Here is a 12,317-nt window from a genome sequence, read left to right as displayed (position 1 = left end):
AATCAAACAATATGCAAATGTACATGATGCAAAAAACTTATGTATAAGAAACATATATGCATACTCCAACACCAACCACTATCGTCACTCATTGTTTATCATTTTCCTTCTTTAGAAACTTGTGTTTTGTAAGTGGATCAAGAGTCCTAGCACATTTTTCAACTCCCTATAGTCATGCTCTTACTTGTGTTATACAATCCACTGTAACTAACTCACACGTCTTATGATATCATTATGGTATTGGATGCACTTACAATTTTTAATATGCATAACACATAAAGGTAAATAATTAGCCTAATGATTAAGTCGTAAATGAGATTTTCCATTTCTCAAATGGCAACAAAGAAATAAAATATATAAAAAACTAGGATTTAATGTATATGACACACCTAATTTCAGCAAAGCTTCATAATCTATTATCCAATTTGATTCATTTTAATTTCAATACATTTGTGGACTCCTAAGAAGCACTAATGTGATCTTATAGATTATCAGGATTAAGATGATATTTACCTTGTTATCTTATGTATTTTTTGTAGCTTCAACACTCTTGGAAATTGTCCTTGAATTTATAGGGTGTATCCAGATAATAATTATCAATAATATTGTGCAGGAATCTTGACATTAGTTGTTATATGCATTTTTCAAGTAAGTATAGTCAATAATGGTAGTTACAAAAGTATTTTTAGGAAATTTTTAGTGTGTGCATGAAAATTGATAATGGAACATTTTTCATCTTGTTGGCAAATCTTACATAATTTGGTAATAATATTGGATGCAAGTTTTAGTATAAGGACCATTATGAAGGAATTACAAGTCAAATATTTTTTCTATAGATAAAATAAGTCAAATATTTTTTATTATTAGTATGAAAGGTTTTTTTGGAATTTTTGGCTCATTATGAGTTACATTTACAATTCTTGGAAGATTCTCTTCATTTTAGACCAAGGAATTTTTCCATTTCACTGAGAAACCATTTGTATTATTCCTCTTCCATTTCTTGATGAGTTTTAGGCATGATATAGTAATTTCATATAATTTATTTTATATATACAAGTGTTAAGTATTTTTAGAGTGAAGAGAAATTTAATTTGATAAATCTCTATATTGATTACTAATTCACGTTTATAAGCTTTCTCATGTAGAGCTTTTTTAAAAGTTTCACTACACAGTGTATGTTTTCATATGGTTTGTTGAGTTTATGCAATCACATGATCATCAAATAATAATCCTCGGATAAATAATTATATTTCATACTCAATTTGTACCTAAATTATAATTTATTGAAATGACTTTGCTTTGTTTCACAATATGTATGGTATACATGACATGAATTTTACACAAAAAACCAAAAGATAAATGTGATTAAGAATCAATAAATTTCTTTTACATCTTATAACTCTCGTGTGGACTTCTTTTAAATGGTTCCTCTCTACATATATGTTTTCATATGGTTTCCCTATTTCATGCAACCACTTAATCAGCATATGGCAATCCTTGGATAAACAATTATAGTTCATATTTTTAAGAGAATTCATTGATGTAGCATCACTTACATTCACAATATGGATGTTATACATGGCATATGGATTTTACATCAAAAAATTCCAAAGAATAAACATGAATATGGATCAAGAAAAAAATTATGCACCTTATCATTATAACTCTTATGAAGGTCAAAGGCCTATTGAAGTATAAGATAGTCGTCCTATGTATAAGAATTAGGATCTTGATATATTTATGTACTTATGTGATCCTTATGAGCAACAAATTCCCTGTATACTAGGAAATCCAAACAAGAATAAGGGGAAAATATATGAACCCATAGTTCATGCAGGGCCATTATCCTCCATGGTAGCCAAGGATAAAATTATAATTAATAAAATTCATAATTTCTCTAGGGAGCCAGCATCAAAAAAATGAGTTGATAGGTGAAGAAAGGAAAATCAATAATTGCACTTGTTGTGGGTGTTTATACTATGTAGCACTTCTCAAGAAGAAATTTATCTACCCGTGGATGAAGAACTTGGCATTATTTGTATGGATTAGAATGACCTCTTAGATGATTATCTCTTAAAATTTGTTTCTTGATACCTTTAGCATTCATATAATATATTAATTTTAGCATTTGATACTTCCTCACATTTGTATTCACGGTCTTCTTATTCATGCCTCGTCCATTGTGTTTCTTTTATATCCTCATTGACCTCCATATTATTCTCAATGCTTAGTTTCCCTATTTGGGGGCATGTTTCAATTTGTTCTTTTAAGATTTTTTTTTGAACTTTCAACCTTTTTACTATCCACGTCTTCCTATATGTCTTGTTGCATCATGTGTTTCATTTTTACAATGTAGGATTCCTCGTGTTCATTAGTAATTTCTATGCTTGTCATGTTCTATGTTTATGATTTCTAGTTTCTATACTATTTACATGTCATGATTACTATGGTGATCATTATTATGATCATATATTTGTCATGTGTTCAATGTATGATATTTATATGTTATATGTTTGATAAAACTTTCATGTGTCCATATGAAGTCTTATAATGTTCATATCTTAAGTTATCATGTATATATTTTACATCTTACTTGTGCATCGTTTATGGCAATAATTAATCTACCATTTGCATTCATTAAGGGAAATAATGAGGGCTACTGATGAGCCTCTAAAAGGCCATTATTTTGATTACTTTTTATCTTGTTTTTAGCAATTATCTTGCAAGAAACAATTTAAGACTTTATGGTTTAAGCAAAAGAACTTATGTTTTTTTAATATGCTATCCATATGTTAAGACATGGAGATTGAAGTATTGATTGATCAGTTATGTTGTGTTTACTTGAATCTATAGCTTTTTATGGTTTAATGAAGGATATTACATGTTGATAAGTATTTCCTCGTCTATGCTATGTTTGGGTAGGTTTCTTCCTATAGCCATAGGATTTGCAAGAGTGATAATTTGAACATTACACAGGTAAAGGATGAATAACTAGGGCCAAAGGCTCACCTAGCTATCCAAACCACCCTGCAAGAGTTAACACAATGGAAGCAAACACAAAGAACAGCAACCAAAGGAGGAAAAAGAGTGAAATACTTCTATTCATTCATCAAAATATCTTCATACATGCCTAGTTGTAAGGCCTTCTAGTTTACGGCCAAATACAAATACATTCATATTCAAAGATCCAACAGCAAATTTGCACTTTTCGTTCTGCTCTCTAATCCTCTTCTCCAAAACTTGCCTAACTCTAAGCCTAAACACTCTATATATACTTGCCAAAACGGCTTATAGATTATTCTAGAACATTACATAAGGGGAGGGCTAACCCAACAATAGTCTGGACACATCCCAAGAAAAGATCTTAACATAAATGTCGCAATCAAAAATAAATCCCACAAGTTAGCTCGCAGAAATCACATCCAAATACTAACAGTCGGCATACACTGGGTAACTCGACACATGAAGAAACACTCAGCATACACTGGGTAACTTGGCACATGAAGAAACACTCGGGGTACATTGTGTAACTCGGCATACAATGAGTAACTTAGCACATGAAGGAATTGCTACAGTAACTCGGCACATGAAGGACAGCTAGGCACATAAAGGAACTGCTAGGCACATGAAGGACTGCTAGACACATGAAGGTACTACTAGGCACATGAAGGACTGCTAGGCACATGAAGGAACTACTAGACACATGAAGGATTGCTAGGCACATGAAGGAATTGCTAGGCACATGAAGAATTTGCTAGGCGCCAACTTGCAGAATGAACAAAAATGAGAAGGATAACAAGGCAACCCAGGATGCTCCTACATCAAAATAAATGTGTGTATATAGAAGTTGTTGTGTTTAATGCTCTACAGGTGTTGCCGCACATAATGAAGACAACATTTTAGCGCTAAAGTCAAAGCCGACCAGATGATTGATGAATCACCACAATAGTAGATCATGGTACAAATTTTATTATGGCAGCGCACATAGTTTCCTCAGCCTGCTATTTCCCGAGGAAGTTAAAATGTAGTTAATAGCATTTCTATTATAAACTTTATGATTTGTAATTGATCCTCGTTGATGGAGTGATCGTAGGAGTAGGAAGTTGTTACAAGCTCTCCTTTAAATAAATTCTATTGCAACCCTAAAAAGAGATTCTGAGATTTTGATCTTTTCCTGGCTTTGACCAGAAGGAAATAGAGTAGACTATTTTGTTCAACAGAGTAGAATCTTGTTTTCAAATGTAATTTCTTATTATGAATGAATAGAATACAGAGTTCAAGTTTCCACCTTCAGACTTGATTGTTTTTTGCTCACTCGTGCAAGGGGGCCCACTTGGTGATTGAACTGCTTTGTTAGAATATATTTCCTTTCTTAGTTTGTTTCCTTGCAAAGTAGACTTTGTTATTCCTACAGCCATTGATAACAGAATCATTGAATTGTTCCTACAGCATAGGTGTTTAAGTAGATTTACTGTTTGCAGCATTACTCTAAGCTTTAAGGCAAATGTCATTGTAGTTGTAATGACTTAAAGAGGAATCAAAGCATATACTTTGCAGCCACCCTCTCAAGCTTACACTCCTAGGTTGACAAATAAAATGAAGTCAGTATGTTATGCTTAGGAAGATACATGATTTTGTTTAGTCATGGAGTCAATGTAGAAGGATGTCCAATCCATTATTACTAAGGTATTTAGCCGACCAGCCAACTACTTATATGTGTTTTCATTATTTTATCTTACCTTTATGTTATTTGCACATTATGATGCATTTTATCGTGTTTATAATCTATTATTATGAAAATTTTGTATCCTTGTTTTAAATTCCTTGCACTCTTTGAATGGAACCAATTGGAGTGGACATATTTCTCAAAAACTGTGTGAGAGTTATAATCATTTCAATGTTGAAGGGAATTTTATCGATCGTTCTACATGGTCAATATCTCCTCCAATTCAAAGTCTCACCCTAGATATTTGGCTAGCCAAAAACTTACCACTTTTTTGTCTAAATGGAAAACTTATTATTCTTCTCTTTTTATTTACTTTGATTGTTTTTAATATGGTTCTCAAGAAAGTTGGAGCTAGTGAGCAATTAAATGTTTTAATATTATGATCATTTTCTCTCCAAATTATGAGAGGGTTATAGTCATTTCAATATTGAAGAGAATTTCACCAATCTTTCTATATGGTCAAAATCCCCTCTACTTTAAAGTCTTGCCCTAGATATTTGACTAGCCAAAAAAATTACCACTTTTTTGCCTAAATAAAATCTCTTACACTTTTCTTTTTATTTGCTTTGATTGTTTTGAAAATGGTTTTTTAAGAAAGTTTAAGTTAGTGGACAATCAAATGTGTAACAAACGCTACTTATTTATTACATGTTACTTTCATTTGCAAGCTTCTCAATGGAATGGCCACTATAAAGAGAGTATGTGAATCATTTTGTTTTTTTGAAAAATAGCTTTGACTATAAATTACTTCTTTTAGATTGATATGCACCCTCGTATTATTTTGCATGCAAGTTAAAGAGGAGACAAAATATAGTGATGAAAATTGTATACTTGTTTTCCTTTATATGTTTAGTCCCTCTTCTTTGAGTGGAATCTTCCTGCATAAAATTTGCGAATGAAAAGAACCTATCATAACCCCATCATAACTTGTTTTATCATTAGATCTCTCATTTGCCACCTTAGCTCAAGTATACAAGTGGTGACTTGGCCTAGTTAATTTTTGTGGTCAAAAAACAAAACCTCAATATTTGAAATTTAAAATTCAAATATAAACTTTGTAATCTTTTCACTACTAGTATGAATCAACCTAGTGCATGTTTGTGTGGATTTATGTACTATGTTATATTTAATAACATTCATCACTCATTTACAAATCGCCTAAGAATCATCAAAAGAGAATTCGTACAAAATCATAATAACTAAATCATAGAGTATTATAATTGTATCAGCATCATGACTCTGTTGCATGTTTCCTTATTGTCTTTGATTGTTCAAAAATATTTTATTCATCCACCTAAGAACCTTATCAAAGAAAAATCAATAATTATGTAACAAGTTTCCAAAAAATATTTCTATACATTATCCCTTCAAATGTAGGTTCAATAAGCTAACACACATCTATAATAATTGTTCAATTCTACATATTCAAATTGAATTCTACAATCACATATTTGAATAAGAGCAAGACCACAAATATATAGATTTTAAAATATCTATTTATTCAAGACCCTATTTTCCTATACAATGATGAATCAACTGTTACAATCTTCAACAAAATATTTTTCTATCTAAAACCAATCATATATTTCATTTCATTCATTCATATCCTACAAATTTAATTTTATATTAGTAATCTATAATATATTTTTTTACACAATTTCTATACTTTTAAATGATTTAATTAAAATTGTTGCTCAAATTTTTTAAAAACCCATTGGAAATTAAAAAGTCTTGAAACCTTATACTTTGGAAAATAAATCTTTGCAAAAATATTTTTCCAAAAAAAAGGGGAAAAAAAAAAGTATCAATTGTTTTCCGTACGCAAAACCCATCCACAAATGCGTTTAAATGACATTGGTATGTAAACTAAATGTAATGAGTAACAATACTTTATATTAAAAGTACTTGATTGGAAAAGTTAAATAGCTTTTTCATGTGAATGAATTTATTTTAAAAAAATCATTTCGAGGATGAGTTCAAATCAAGGTCACAACCCCTTCATCTTCATCTTCTCAAGGTGATGGGTTATGTAAGTTTTCAATGTTAAATAATTAAAGACTCAAATAATGTGTAGTTCATTGTATTTTAAATTTTTATATCTACTCTTTTTAATAAATTAAAAATAATATGAAAAATAAAATAATTAATTTTTTGAATAAAAAGATGAATATTTGAATATTCTTAACAATTTATTTTAGTATTGAAAATATATATTATAGGTAAAAAAAAGTCAATAGTGTTATTAAAGATTAAAAATTAAAAATAATTAATTGTTTTCTAAAGATTTAAAAACTAAATATAATTGATTTTTAATTAAAATTAAATAATATTTATTTCATCAAAATAAACTATATATTATTATAAATCTTATATTTATTAATACTTAATCATTGATAAATATTTATAAGCCACTTAATTTTAATTATCAATTAAAAATTACATACTTATCTTTCAATGCATATCTTCTCTAGATTATCTAAAACAATTTCTCAGTTTTACACATGAAAACTTTCAAACCCTCTTCACATAGTTAATATAAAATTGATTTTGATGGAGATGCGTTTCTTAGGTTCCATTCAACCTACAAAATTTCTCTAGTATGTACGTACGTTGCAAAAGTCATACAAGGTTCATATGTTTTATATATTGACATATCAGTACAATCAATGTTGACTTTTCCCTCATAAAAAAGGTTTCATTATAGTCAAGGGAAATACTAAAGAGGTTTTTAAATGTTTTTGCAAGTGTTGGACTAAATTAAGCCATCAAATATTTGTATTTTATATATGTCATTTGTCTTACTAGATTAATTTTAATTGAAGTCAATGAATAGAGGTTGTATTAGAGTGGAGTTTTCTACTTGTCTTATATTTCACGAGAACATTACCAAGTCAATGCATTAACATTAAAAAGTGTAGTATAATTTTCATATGTGAAAAAGCCACACACTTCCCATATAAAGTGTCAAATGCTCATATTTTTCCTATTTGAAAAAGATAACCACTTACCATATAAAGTTCCAAATGCTTATGGTCTAAACATAGACTTGGTTGTAGTAATATTAAACTACAACTGATAGAAGAAGATAGATGTGGAGGAAATAAACAAGCAATAATTGAACTATCATTGTATCCTAAGCCTCAAAAAAATGAGGAGCACAGTTGTCAAAGATTCCACTATAATATAACACTATAACAAGGAAGTGAATAGTGAAAACTAAGGTCAATAGGGTGAACATACAAACAAGGCCCATATGGATAATGATAGCATTGAAATCATTAGTAAACTATATATTTCAAGGGGAATCTTCTAGCATAAATAAGGACAATCATATGAGGATAAACCTTCAATCTTAGGCATAACAAAAAAACTTTAAAAAGGAATGAAAACAATTATGCTCAATAAAATGTTAGAAAATAATTGTCCAGTTTTTATGGCTACTCACATTATTTATTTTAAAACATAAATAATGTTATCTCTTTATTGTTTAAATGAATATAATGAAATTAAACATACCTTATATAATGGAATGTGGCGAATGACAAACCCAAGCAAGTGGGGTTGGGCATCTCAGCAAAGAATTTTAGATAGGCATGTCTTGGAAGCACCAAGCAACCTCGTAAATTGTGGTCCTCCATTAACAAGAATAAAATTTTCATAACATTAAATGGATTTATTATACCTAGAGAAATAAATAAACTAACAAATTGATAATATTTAATTTAATTAAAATAGTGGCACTGTTTTCAAAATGATTTCTTATCTAGCTTTGATGTATGCATTTGGAATACCATAGCTATTAGAGACATCTACTCCAAGTACTATGTTGCTTAATTTATTTGTTTTGCTTTCATATGTTTTGAATTGTCCAAATATAATATTTATGAATGGTTAATTATATTTGATAATATCTGTATTTGTATACATATGTAATAATAATTGCTAAGTACGGGATTACTTAGTACGAGTGATTATTATTTTAATAATAGTATTTTTTTAGTTTATGAGTTTTGATTTAATATGTTTTGAATTATTCTAATATAATATTTGTGAATGGTTAATTATTATATTCATAATATCTTTATTTATTCATATTTGTAATAATTAATAGGTACAAGATTACTAATAATTTATAAAATTAGGAGAACCATTTGACAATCTATTGATTTGAATATTTAGTTTATGTATTTTTAATTAATAATAATAAAATTAACAATATTATTTATTTATTCATGATTTTTATTAATATAAGATTTAATAATAAGAAGTATTTACATATAATAGTATATAGAACTTATGACAATCTAATAATATATTTTAGATCTAATAATATGTTTCAAGGAGAAATCAAAAGCTTTTACAATTGATTTTATATATTCTTAAAAAAAATACTATGTTGTCTTGTTAGAATCTTCACTTCTTTTTAATACTTATCCAAGCTTCTTAAAAAAAATTAATACATACCACTTGATAACCTCAATTTTCCAAAGATATTCTTTAATACTTTTTACAATTTCTTGCTATTTTAAAATTATATTTTCTTTGTTTCTTTTCTTTTTAATTTTGTTTATATTGTGTCTCCCCTTGTTTCATCTCATTCCCACTCAATAGCCCTTACATTCTTCTTCAATCCACATCACCTTCATTATTCAATTCACCATTCCCTTACCCCTCCTTTGGCATGCATCATGCCAACAATTTTGTCCATTGCTTTTAAATTTGACGATCAATGTATAGTTCACAAGATCTAAAACATATAGAATCTTTATGAAAATATAAGCATTTTGAACCTTCCCTAACATACATTTGTCGATCTTCATTTTGTGGAAATATAGTGATACTCAAATTGTGCTAAGAACTTAAATGTTTAGGATAATGCGTGCATGTGTGAAAAAATTTGTCAAACTCATTGTTTTGAAATGTGTAAAGGATCTAGCACCAATTCAACTCCTTGATTAGGATAATGTGATAAGTTCACACCAAATTGAAACGTTAACCATTGTTTGTTGCTAGTTCCAAATATAATAGAGCCTAGTATAACAACATCCACGATTAAATGGTTACAACACTTCATAGCATATACATCTGGCTTGTATATGACAAGACCATAGACAAAAATGAATTAATTAGAAAACTAGTATTTGAAGAGGTAAGTGCTTTCATATCAATTCTTATATTGTCAAGGCATGACTTATTGAGTAAATCAATTTTATAGCTTGTGATACAGTGCAAGATAATTTTAGGTTTATACATGGCCTGCACTATAATGAGACTCCTCATACTCCTAATATGTAGGAGGTACCTTACTACACTTCAAATACAAGGTGTGCACACCTATGAACACCTTTACAAGATTTTAACTTGTGGCCAACTCAATTGTGCTACTAAATGTTCAATTCATGCAACTCTTTGAGAGATGAATTAGAGTGTTCAACCGCATGTGATGGGTTTTCAAGGTAAACAATTTGCACATTGCTTGACATTGTGAAGCTTCGCCACCTAAGTAATCCTAGAATGTGAGGGATTAAAGTTTTCCCATAAAATCCGTCACATCTAATAAGAACCATGATTATGAGGTGCACTTTAACCTGCACTTAGGTTTTTCCTTGTCATAGAATTCCTCTACCAACCATATGTTTGGTCAACATATATTTAGGATAGTAAATTACAAAACACTTTTCCTCAACTTGGGATTACCTCTACAAACCATATGTAGGATCAATGTATAGTTAGCACACTAAGTTACCAAACACTTGGGAATCATTAAAGTGGTGGAAATTGGGTTGACAATATCCAAACACTTTGATGAAGCAAAAAAAATTGATTTACAATCATTTGGTAAGTTACCTCATGGTTCCAAATGGTCCATAATTAATGTTTAGATTGTTCCAAAAAAATTATGTTAAACTATGGTTTTAAGATGTAGAATGAAAAGCATTCAACAATATATGCTCTACATATATTTTGAAATTTATCGATGTCATTTGATTTGTGTCTTAACACCAAAAATGTATTTATTTTAGTGTAATGGTAATTTTATTTATAAAATATTGAACATGTATTGTATTACTTCTTTCATTAATACATATATTTTGAATTCAACAATATATGCTCTACATATATTTTGAAAAATTTATCGATGTCATTTGATTTGTGTCTTAACACCAAAAATGTATTTATTTTAGTGTAATGGTAATTTTATTTATAAAATATTGAACATGTATTGTATTACTTCTTTCATTAATACATATATTTTGAACTTTCTCAATGTCATTTGATTTTTTGTGTCTTAACATCAAGATTGTGTTTATCGAAGTGTAATGGTAGTTTATTGATACAAATATTGAACATGAATTGTATCATTTATTTCATTAGAAATCTAAAAGTTCTAATAAATATGAGATAATGTCGCTTATGAGATTATATCAAACCAAGTAACAAATTTCCACTGTAAAATAAGTACAATTTCTTAATCAAACCAAGTAACAAATTTCCATTGTAAAATAAGTACAATTTCTTAATTTGAAAAGCATGAGATTATAACATATATCCACAAAACTACCAATAACATAGAGGTGGGAAAAAAAAAAGATCCATCTACATTAATGCTTTTGGACAAAAGTAATGCTCTATATATCATTATTGTTTCACAAGTCTCTTTAATCGACAGTTGACCATCTTACAACCACATCATCTATTTAGTTTGAAGACACTACATTATATGGAAGAAAGTACCAAGTTATATGGCTGAAACATTTTTGGATCGAATTACAGAGACCAGTAGAATTTAATATTTTGAAATATGTAGCGGAAACATACAATAGTTTCTATGTTTTCAAAGAGAAATTAAGCCTTTGTGAAAACAAGGTTGAACTATAAGTGTACAATTATACAAAAATATTCAGAAATCAATTGATTATATCAAAATGCAACATACAATTTTTTGTATTTTATAATTTTAATTTGTAAGATTAAATGTTGAGTAATATAGATTAATTGATAAATTATTGTTAAAATAGGAAAAACAAAATGTAAAACAAAATTAAAATATAAATATGTAAATGTAAAACTGAGATTTTTTTTTTTTTTTTTAAATTACACCGCCAATATTGTAAATTCATCATTTAAAATAAGAAAATAAATTCACACAATCATAATTAATTTTTATCTTTAAAATAAATAAATCTATCTTAAAAGACAAACTTAATATTACAAATTTATTTTTAAATTAATTTAAAATGAATAAAAACAAATATGACATCTAATAAGTAGGTGATAATTACACAGTTAAATCCTGATATTAATATCACAAATATAACATCTATTTAAAAAATTGAAGTTATAATTAATAGTGTAAATTTATTTTTAAATTAATTTAAAAATAATAATAATGGTATTATAAATCTATCTCAAGTATCTTCAACTTAATATCCTATTAAAAAATTATTTGGAAAGTTGAAGGGCCGTGCCAAATTTACAAAAACATAGGAGACAAAAATGCTCTTTCCCATTCTGTGACGAGAAGAGCGAATTTTCTTGATACAGATATTACGCGGCTTTCACCATTCGGCAATTAAAAACAAATTCATTG

This window comes from Cupressus sempervirens, chromosome 6 (genome assembly GCF_028749045.1).
Source record: "Cupressus sempervirens isolate cs-2001-9-10 chromosome 6, ASM2874904v1, whole genome shotgun sequence".
Classification (NCBI taxonomy): Eukaryota; Viridiplantae; Streptophyta; class Pinopsida; order Cupressales; family Cupressaceae; genus Cupressus; species Cupressus sempervirens.
Note: the sequence above shows the minus strand (reverse complement) of the source record.